This window comes from Talpa occidentalis, unplaced genomic scaffold, assembly GCF_014898055.3.
Source record: "Talpa occidentalis isolate TD23 unplaced genomic scaffold, MPIMG_talOcc4v2.1, whole genome shotgun sequence".
NCBI lineage: Eukaryota > Metazoa > Chordata > Mammalia > Eulipotyphla > Talpidae > Talpa > Talpa occidentalis.
In genome coordinates, this window is record NW_026555331.1 from 26,154,150 (window position 1) to 26,165,427 (window position 11,278).

Sequence of the window (11,278 nt, forward strand, 5' to 3'; positions counted from 1 at the left end):
GGATTGGAAATATTCCGTAGTCCCAATAAGCTAATAGCTGTACTTGTTTTAAATTACTGAGATGTGGCATTAGGGATTAGGGAGTGGTCCCTAATCCTCCTATTGGACTCATCTGGCTCACTACTAAAATGTAAGAGAAACTGAGCTATCTGGTCCTTTCATTCTAACTTAGAATTTAGATGTCTGTCACAGTCCAAATTCTACGTACTGAATTCAATAAAAGGTTTTCATATCACACTGCAGTTGCCACTGAGGAATTGAATCAGGAAATGGACATTTACCACCTGAGACAGTGTCCTGGCCACTCCAGGTAGGGTCTAACAATGAAATTTTGAGTGTCCTTGGGGTGCCAATCTCCATTAAATATAAATCTTTTAGTGCCATTATTACTATCTTGCCTTTTTTACAAATAAGGAAACTAAGGTACAGAGTTTAGGAAAGCACCTGAGGTCATATAACTAGTCAGTGGATTTAAAACTAGATCTCTGCTACTATAGAACCCATATCCTTGTCACCACACAAACCTGTGTTATTCCACACACACAACAGAGACTAATAAAATGTACCAGAGAGTATGTTCTCTCTGGCATTGATTAGATAAACGTTTAACATTTTGTTGATTCATCAGGAAAGTCACCCAGCTAGTTCCTTTATCCTTCACTGCAGCTAACCCTCCAGTGCTATAAAATACTTTTTCTTCCAGAAGTGATGATAAAGGGATATGGCAAAGAGCCACTCATATGTTTAAAAGTAGTCATTAGTTTTCCATATATATACATATTGGTTTTGGTGGGCTGAAAGTTAGACTAAGACAAAAGAATCCTTGAAATGGATGCCTGCAATAATCAAAAATAACTTCCAACTAGAATTTAGAAAACAACCCACTCTAAGGCAAGTTAAAAAGTTGTTAACAAGTCTGTTAAATGCTAGAAAAATTAATTCCTGTCCAGGGCAGAAATAAATCTAGACCTGCAGGAATATAGGCAAGGTGGCTACATGATTTGAGAAATAGGTAAGAAAGAAGAAAACTCCTTTCATGTAGGAGTTTTCGTAGGATTAGAGGAATGGCTGATCTTGCCTCCATAAACTCAAACTCTTAGTTCTGTGTCACCAGCCTCACACATGATCACCAAGAATCACTGTATAATTTTTAAGTCGATCCAGCTGCCATGTCCTTGTTAGCCCTAAGGACAAGTTATGTGGCAGGAAAACTGAACACAATCCTTCCTTTTTGAAAAAAAGTATTTATCTCCCTATAACCACTGGAACAACATGTGGCTAATCATACCCTTCAAGCAAGGATTCACTAGTATTTGGCTCAGAATAGCTGTTAATTAAATGGCATCTTCTCTATGACAAAACGTACCAGAGGCCCAGCAACACTTGAAGGTAAAATAAAACATCGTGCTTTCTCGTTTTGATACTCACATGGTAGGCTACATCAATCCTAATCCAGGAACTCTTTGCTTTTGGGTATCATATTATGCATTTCAAGAAGATGTCACTTATAAAGGTTAGTGCTCCTTTGTGTTTTGTTAGGTTTTCTCATGAATGGTAGACTGATTATTTGCTATGCTAGACTATAAGACATTCTAGGTATAGTAAATTCATTCTTTCAATTAAACATGTGAAAAGGATAAAGAATGGCGTAGACTTACTTATAACCTCTGTCATGGAAATCTCATGGTGCTATGAGGCAAAAGGTACAAAATGAGTAATACCTAATTGCAATCAAGGAATCAAAGTTTATGCATTTTCTTAAATTAGAATCCTATGTTTTTTCCTATAATATCACTCTCCCAGGACCTCTGCAGTGGCACAGCAGTTGAGCGCTGGGTTGCAAAGCTGCCTGCAGCCTCTGCAATGCCAGTTCGATCCCCGCCACTGGGCGAGGGTCCCACATGGCACGCAGAGCCCTCCTGCCGCCTGCTGCTCCCCTCAGCAGTGTACTTCGTCAGTCTGCCTGCTCTGCTCTGCTCTCCGCTCTGGCTCTGGTGAATTCTCTCACCCTCCCGCGCTTCTGACTCTACCTAGTGCTTATATAAATAAATAAAAATCTTTAAAAAAGAAATCATTCTCCCAGATTTATATTTTGTTAAATTCTAGATTTGGATTGACTGTAAATAATAAAATTTCCAGTTCAGAGTGAATGTGCTAACATAACTGAAGATTCTTAGGGGGATTAACATCATCAGATAGGCCTTGATCAAGGTGTTAAAAGTGTTATCTGGACTCCATTTCTTTTATATTGATTTCATTTTCATGTAGACTCTAGGAAGTGATAAAACAGCTTTCCTTGTAACTTAGCAACACCAACAGGAAGAAAATCTTTCCTTCACAATAATGCCAACAAAACTCTGTAATTGAGGCTCACTGTATCAGTGGGGTCACTGGTCTACAAGTGGCATTAAATATGTGGATTTCTTAGACAATTATTCAACTGAGCAGATGGTGAGTTTTCGGTTCTACTCAACTATACACAGGTAGAGAATAAAATGATGTTGCAAAGGAAAATTAAGATGCTGTTTCCAGCAAAAAGAAAAATGAGACAATACAGGCAAACCAAGAGTATTCAACTCTACACAGCAGGGTGGACATTGAGCAAGAACATTTATCAAATGCACTTAATAGACAAACCTAGCTTATGTTTTACTCTCTAGTATGACAAAACCAGCAATTCTATTATGGTAGTATTTGTGAATTTAATTTTGTAAATCTTTCCGATTTGTTTTCTCATTTTATTAATAGATAAATTTTGAACAAAGAAGAGAACAAGGGAAAATGCAGAAAGAGTAAGTAGAATATTTACATAACTTTTTTTTATTTACATAATTTACATAATTGCTCAGAAACTCAGTTTTCCTTGTGGGTATATGAAAATAATTATTCAACTTAGTAATGTATTAACCACACTGACCTCTGTTCCTATAAAAGTAAACTTTGCTTACATTTATATGCAGAATTTTTTAAGTGTCATCTCTCATGTGTGTAAAAACAAGTTTCAGAGCTTCTCTGAGATCTCTAAAGAATGAGTCTCAGGAATAGCCTAGCTCTGCAGAACAACTTCTTGTCCACTGAAGAATTTTCTGGCTGTTTAGGTCCCATTGCTTGGATTTATTTTGGAATTTTTTCTTAGATTTTCATCCTACACCAGCCTATGATGCAGAAATTGCTAAGGATGTTATTGATATCAACAATATATTTTGCAGAAAGATGCGTACTTTAAAATGAGGGTAAAATGAAATGTGAATGACTTTCATTGCTTTATACATGTGGTTGCCTTTTAATGTCCTAGTATAACACTTTCTTGTGAATTTAACATTGTCAAAGAATGAAGTATTCAACACTGGAAAATGTCCAAGTAATTGTTTTAATTATGTGTTACACTGATATATTTTGTAAAGTACATTGTTTTCTTCAGTGGCTTGCTGTATATATCTAGTCCACAGATGAAAACATCAATTAAATTAATATGTCAGAAATCTATGGAAACCTCAGGGTTTATAACTTATAGGGGTTGTCTTTTTTTGTTGTTGTGGTCTAAGATTTGTTTTATTTATTTATGCATACAAGAACTGGGGTGTAGGCCAGAGGTGTAGGGGGTTGGGTGAGGATTTACCAGAGACAGAGTGGGGAACAGTACAGGCAGATCTACTGAAATACACTGTTGAGCAGAGGAGCGGGCAAGACAGGAGAGGTCTGCTACACCATGTGGATTAGCTCCCTGGCCAGGGGTAGAACTAACTCAGGCCACAGTGGCTGACAATAGCTTGATAGCGCTGAGACTAATCCCTGCATCACCAGGGAGGCCCCTAAAATTTCTTTTTAAACTATGCCTACTTTCTTTAAATTAAAAGCTACTTTCACCTAAATGCACTAAAAAAATGTTAATTTAACCACAGTATCTAACATAGATCTTGGTATATTTCTTGAATCATGCTCTGCCATTCTCTACACTACTATTTCCTTATTTCATGAATGTCCTGAGTATAAGCTGAGAACTCTAAAGGTACCCAGGAGCCTAAATTAATACAAATCTCACTCCATTAAAGTTTCTAATCAGAAATTCTTGATACGTGTAAAACATGCTGGAAATGTACATACAGAAAATACTTGAGGCTCACTAATCACAGCTCAGTCCTAGAGACTGCTTATGCTTTTAGTAAAATAAACATTAGTTCTTTTAGGAAGCTACCTTTCCATAACATTGTTGTCTTCTGAGCAAAACGGTGGCTGAAAAGTGGTGAATAAGACAGATCTGTTGCTGTTAAATGTGAAAGCAGGGAACTGATCTCCCAAATTGCCACAAGGGACTCTGCAGAATACAAAGGCCAAACAACTAGGCTAAAATGCCACTGGGTTTTTTCTGAAAGCCAAGTCCAGAGGGAAAGTATAACAAGTGGGGAAAATGAGATGATATTGTCACCAGTGACTGAAAAATCAGCCTTATCATGGGACCAGGAAAGGCATTTGAGTAGGGAGGGAAAGGTAATGGGGATGAGCATTTTCTGATAAATCAGAGTACACCAGGTCCTGGGGAATTGCAAAATAAAACCAGTCATCAACTCTCAATAAATGATTCTTTTTGATGTGGGCTGGTCATTTACCAACTGGAGGAAAGTTTCACTTGAGAAAGGGATTAGGGAATCAAATGAGTTAAAGTCATAAAGGGGGAAATTATCACTTTGACTCTATACAAGATAAAGGTTGAGATGAACCTATTCTGAGACAGCATTTCCGAATAGCCTTTGAACAGATACCAACATCTAAACTTTTAATGTTCAATTTCTTTCCCTAAGTTCTACTCTTAACCTTAGATACATTTTGATGATATTAGAAATTTAAGGTGGTCCTTTACTACATTAAATATTGCTTTAACTTTGCCATATCATCATAGTGGTAGAAACACAATGTTCATTTATAGATCTTTCAAACTTCAGTTACTAATCCTCCCTCACTTACAGAAAAACTGAGGTTTATCTAACTTAATTCACACAGTCTTTGTTTATCTTCTTTATTCCTCTGTGTAGAGGCCAGTTTATCATAACCAGGGAGATTTTGCAACTACGTAGCCCCATCCTGGCATTCTCTAAGAGGTCATTCTGATATTTCTGGTCTCCTCAGGTTACTGCTTTAAAGCACACAAAGAGGGGCCTCACCAGTGGCACAGCGGTTGATCGCTGGGTTGCGAAGCTGCCCACAGCCTCTGCAGCGCCGGTTCGATCCCTGGCCACCGGGTGAGGGTCCCACATGGCGCGCAGACCTCTCCTGCCGCCCGCTGCTCCCCTCAGCAGTGTACTTTATCAGTCTGCCTGTTCTGCTCTCAGCTCTGGCTCTGGTGAATTCTCTCAACCTCCTGCACTTCTGACTGTACCCAGTGCTTGTATAAATAAATAAATCTTTAAAAAATAAGAAAAAGATACTTTGATATTATGATCAACATAATTTGATTTATAAAAAAAAAAATAAAGCACACAAAGAGACACCACTTCCTTTCTATCTCTCTTTGCTGTCTCAGTGAGAACATTTTAACAGCTTCACTCAGGTAGTCAGATTTCTAAATATCAGATCTTGTGGAGTAGCTTCCCAGGTTGGAACATTACAGATAGGCTCAGTGACTTTTTAAATTTGAGATGAAGAGGTAAGGAACACAGAAACAGAAACAAGAGGAGACATATCATGATCCTTTCTAAGATAGCTGCAGATCCCTGGAATCACTGAAATTTTACTACAGCACAGTACTAACTAGCAATAGCCATGGGTAATATTCAAATTACTGAACTACTGGGGCAGTCTGAGTGCTGAGTGAAATCTCGAAGGTCTCACTGAGTGCCTGGGTCAGTTAGCTATTGGGTCTGGAGTGTCTGGAGGTCCCTGGGGCAGAGGTGGTTGCTGGGCACATGTGCTATTTCCCTGGGTATTTGCTAGAAAGTACACTGTCTCTGTATCTGTGTACACCCGCATCATAGGGTTCCTATGTTCAGTCTGTGCTGCTTTCCAAACTGTTCATTACAAGATACAAAAGAAAACAAATTTATGAACGAGATTTATATCTTTGCTGTATTTCCTCGATAATTATGTAATTAATCTCATTGTCTTAGTTTTTCCTTGTGTCAGTCAAGGCTTCAGAAAAACACAGTAACTGTGAAAGCTTTCTTTAGGAAAATTGCCACCTAAAATTATCACTCCCTAGTGTTGCTTGTCTTTGAAGGATTCTTAAAGGATTTTTGTCATGGAACTCTTCTAACGTGGTATAGGGTAAGTGAATTGGTCAGGCTTTTTATACCACTAGTTTCTGTGGCTTTAGCCTGTGGCCTTGATTGTGTTGCTGCAGAGGAGCTTGGGCACGTGGGCATGCATGTTTGTATTTGGGTACAGGCATGCTTAAGTGTACACACCTGAGCCTGGAGGGATGTAAGAACAGCTGTGGGAGGATGAGCAGTGTGATTACAGAAGAGGCAAGACCACGAGAAAATGCCAGAGAGAGTAAAGATTCACTGGGGGCTGAGGGAACCCCCGGACCCCTGCTGCCCTGTGCCTGTTTGTTCCACTATACAAAGTCATTAAAAATGGATAAAAACTAACTTAGCTGAATTCAGATTAAAAGAGGTATAACTATTATTATTGCCATCATCAGTATTGTTAGTGAATCGTGTCGGTATTGTTTAGACATCTTTAGCACCAATAATGATCTAAAGGAAATTTGAGTACTCTTTTTCACTATCCCCAAGTCAAATAATTTTGAATGAGATAAAAATATACTTGTCTAATAGTAGTTTATACAAATAAAAAATATGATATAAGCATTTTAGGGTTACAGTAAAATCCAGGCACTTCTATACATAAGTAAGCGGACATAAATATTTAGGATGTATATTTAAATACATACAGATACCTGGATGTTAACTGAAATGACTTTTATACTGGCATAGACTTGTAGAAACTGGCATATGAAATGATTAATAAATAAAAAAAAATGTATGTATGTATTTCTTACACATACACATGTAGACTCCATTACATTATCATGCATATCTGAGGATACATAAAATTTTTGAAGCTCAGCCACCTCATCTGGCTCAGGTGAGAATAGCACATTTGCATTAGCAACAAAATCTAAATCCTTTGTTGATAAAGGAAAGAAAAGTAAAACGTGAACTGAGGAAGATAACCTGCTTCTTTATCTCATACATTAGGGGCTTAGAAAAAGTTTCTGTGGGGAAAAAAGGGCTGTAGGAATTTGATTACATGCAGCAGCAGATGATTTATGAAAGTTCAATTATAGAGTGACCCCATCTGTGGCATTTGCCAGGAATCAAATGTGAGTGTCTTGGGGAGAGTAGAATAAAAAGTGCTCCTGAACGCACATTGAGCTTCCAAACAAAGAACAGTGTAACAGGCAGCTTCCAGGTACAAGTCTGAAAGGGCATTATAATTAAAAGTATCTGCACAGTGTTTTAAATACAATATACAAGGTCATTTCAATAAGAAACTAACACAGGCTGACAAAGAATGATGGGCATACTCAAAAAGCAAGTGTTTGCAATTGCAAGGCACATGAAGTTTCATGTACGGGCTTAAAAAAAAACCTGTCAGGAGAAAGGGTAAAATTCATTTCCCCTTCTAATTTTATTGTCAAGGTGCCACTCAGAGGCTCCAGGGACCTGCTATTGCTTCTGCATTGTTTGCATCTGCAAGGAATGGTGTGTAATCAGAAGAAACATTTTGCAAGCTCCCAAAGTTCTGTCAAAGGGGAAAAATAAGCTATTTATTGATCGACATGACAGGCAGAGTGACCAAAGCAGCAGCAAGCCATGAAACCTACATTGGGAAATGTCCGCTTAACATAGTCCATCCTCTACCTGAACCTGTCTGTTCACTCAGTGAAGCGCTAGTGGAGTGGGGAAATCTAGGCTTGCAAGATGCTGGCTTTCAACTCTTTTTATGTCGTGTTTCCTCCATGACAGGGACATATCATTTCCTCTGCAGTGCTTCCCTGACTATACAATGAAGATAACACGTTTTTCCACTTTGAGCTGTGATGAGGCACTGCTCAGGTAGATTCTCTTAGGTGAATAAATCTAACATGAGCAATGGAGATTGTAGCAGCATTTACCAACAAATTCCCCGAAGCAAACTCAAAAGACACACTTGGGCTGTTCATATACACAAGTTACAATATGATTCCCAGACCACTGTTCATTTTGTCCATCCTGTTTGGCCCCATTAAAACGCAGTTTTCAAAAGACAGGGAATAATAAACATGTAATTCTCTGTATTCTAAAATAATACAGTTTTGTATTCTGTATTCAGGTGTATTCTAAAATAGATGTTTTTTGAGCATGTCCCAGGTTTTACCAAGCCAAGTTTTCAGCACTTTACACATAATACTTCATAATCTGTACAATAACTCACTCCATGGTTAAAATATTTTTATCCCCTTTTTATAATTAACCAAAGTGAGACACAGTGGATAAATTTCCCTAGAGGTACTGGTTTTCCTTTGCTTGTAACAAATTAACACAAACAGTTTAAAAGAGCACATGTAAACTTACTGTCTCTGGGTCAAGATTCCATATACATCTTAGCGCTGCTTTGCACAGGGACAAGTCTGCGTACATGTTGTCAGCTGGGCTAGATTATCATCCTGAGGCTCAGATGGGAAGACTCAGCTTCCCAGGTTTCTGGGGTCGTTGTCAGGACTTGTCTTGCCCTGTAAGAAGGAGGACCTCATGAATGGCTGGAGGTGCTGCCCCAGGGTCCCAGAGGCCGCCTGCTCTTCCTAGTGCCACGGTTTCTCCAACTTGGCTACTTACATCATCAAACCCAAAAGACATTCTCTTAAGTCAGGAAAGGTTCAGTTCTTCCTTTCAGGACTGTTTGTCTTTTAAAAAGTCAGGGCCACCCAGTGTCCTTTCCTTTTTAACTCAAAATCAACTGGATTGAGACTTTAATTATCTCTGTGAAATCTCTTCACCTTTGCCATATTCTGCAGTTGGAAATCACAAGACCCACACACAAGAAGTGGCAATTGCCCAAAGGGGTAAACAATAGGGGGTAGGAACTCTTAAGGGTCACCCTGGGGTCTGCATGCCACACTAGTCAGTGCTTCTCAAACTCTTTTATACTTTTAAATCATCCATTCATCTTGTTGAATGCAGATTCTGATTCATTAAGTCTGGAATAGAGCGTGAGTACACTTTTACAGCTCCTGGATAATCTGATGCTACAGGCTGGTCTGGGAACCAGCAAGACACTATAATGCTGGAGTCCCCAGCAGTTTGAGTTTCTGGCCCCCTAATCTTAACTACTTTACTGTGCTCATCAGATCTCTGATGAGGACTGAATATAAGCTTATGGATTGTTATCATGAATCTGCTTTTATTTTCATTCCCTATTTATCTTTGGTCATTAACCCCATGGTATTCAATGTCATTGACATCTCATTGTCTCTTTTTTGCATTTGTGAGATTTATGGAACAAAATTTTAACATAGACAATTTAACATTTGCGTGAAAGCTTCAGGCACATTCTAGATGGCTTACGACCTCCATCCAGTCCCTCAGGCAGGTGACCTCTGTCCTGACTAGGACTGACAATCCTGGGGAGAGAATTTTGCCTGTTCTATGAATTCCCCATGCTGCCTGCTGAGGAGTGCTAGAAGTGTGTTGCTCCAAATTCTCAACCAACACCATCCCTTAAATGAGAGAGGTTTCTTTGTTTTAAAAATTGGGTCTCCAGGGATATTTTCATTGACCAAATATTTATTTATAAAGTGTTACAGGGCAACCCTGATATAAAATGAGTTGCCTGACTGGGGGTCCTCAGGACATCCTTTCCACCTAACAAATTACTATCAGGCAAGCCTTTTCCTTTAAAAACAAACAAACAAAAAAGTAAAGGCTTTAAACACTTCTTGGTTTTTGAGAGAATAAATATTTACTTTGAAGAAAAGACTTCACAGATTTAAAACATCATACTTAACTACAAATAACTCTCCCTGGACGTGGGGGCTGGGGAGGGAGAATTATTCTCATCCAAAGAGTAAGGAAACAAACATCCGAATGAAATCTTCTCTTTCAGTAATCTCTCCCAGAGAGATTATCTACACTCTTTTAAAAATGCTGCTGAGACTCTAACAACTTAAATTTAGCTCTCAGGCAACCTCTCTTCTCTCCCTGTGGAGTATAATTGGTGTTAGATGACAGACAGATTTTAAACAAAAAACACCTCTCCACTCAGTTTCCTTTAGCTGTTTGAGTGAGTGCCAATCTCTATTTGAAAAACAAATCTGAAGATAAGCCTGTCAGAGGGTTCTGAAATTAACATAACTCAGACCACCTCCCTGTGTCCCAAAACTTGAAACAGAGCCTCCCTGGTGGCCCAGGCGGTTGAGCTCTGCACTGTGAAGCTGTCCACAGCCTCTGCAGCGCGGGTTCGATTCCTGGCCGGCCAGCGAGAAGCCCACATGGCGCGGCATACCTCTCCTATTTTTTCCGCTGCTCCCCTCAGCAGTGTGCTTCATCAGTCTGCTTGTTCTGTTCCCCACTCTCTCTGGTGAATACTCTCACAGTCCCGTGCATCTGGCCTGTACCCCGGTTCTTGTATAAAAATAAATCTTAAAGAAAAAAACAAAAAACAAAAACTTGAAACAGTGAACTTCCAACTGTCTAACAGCTAGCTGCAAGGCTTTCTAAGCATGGCCAATGTTTTTAAAATTGGAGGATGCTTCCAGTGCCTACCATGGCACTGGGGATATTAAGGCAGTTTTCTGGCATAGATGCTAACCACAATTTTCATCTGTTTAAATAAGTATTAAGCTGTTCTAATAACTTTACCTTCCATGCCCCATTTAATCTTTACAATAATCCTGTCAAATACATATTTACACTACTCATTTGGATAGAGAACTCAGGCCGACTTTTCCCACATAATACAAAGAACACTAAGAGCATGATAGCATGCTGAGAGACAGAAGACACCCTGCAAGAAGGTACACTGGGTGAAATGGTGGCCCCAAAGGAGATATGCCAACATCCAAACCCCAGGAATCTATGAATATGACCTCATTTGGAAAAAGGGTCTTTCCAGATGCAATTAATTTAAGGGTCTCTTAAGATCATTCTGGATAATGTCGGTTGGTTCCTACATTCAGTGAGAAATGCCCTTTAAGAGAAAGGGAAAAGGAGATTTGATAGACAGAAAAGGAAGAGACAGAAGAGATGGCCATAGAAAGACAGCAGCAAAGGGACAAGTCCCTAGTGGCGCAGCGGTTGAG

General features: G+C 39.1%; 1 long non-coding RNA gene across 1 annotated transcript; it reads left to right on the top strand.

The window, feature by feature from the left end:
* Positions 1 to 203: 203 nt before the first annotated feature.
* LOC119233601 (uncharacterized) lies at positions 204 to 8,244 on the top strand. The gene is made up of 3 exons (XR_005122485.2): positions 204 to 310; positions 2,749 to 2,792; positions 7,641 to 8,244. It is a non-coding gene; the product is annotated as an uncharacterized LOC119233601 (long non-coding RNA).
* Positions 8,245 to 11,278: the final 3,034 nt, after the last annotated feature.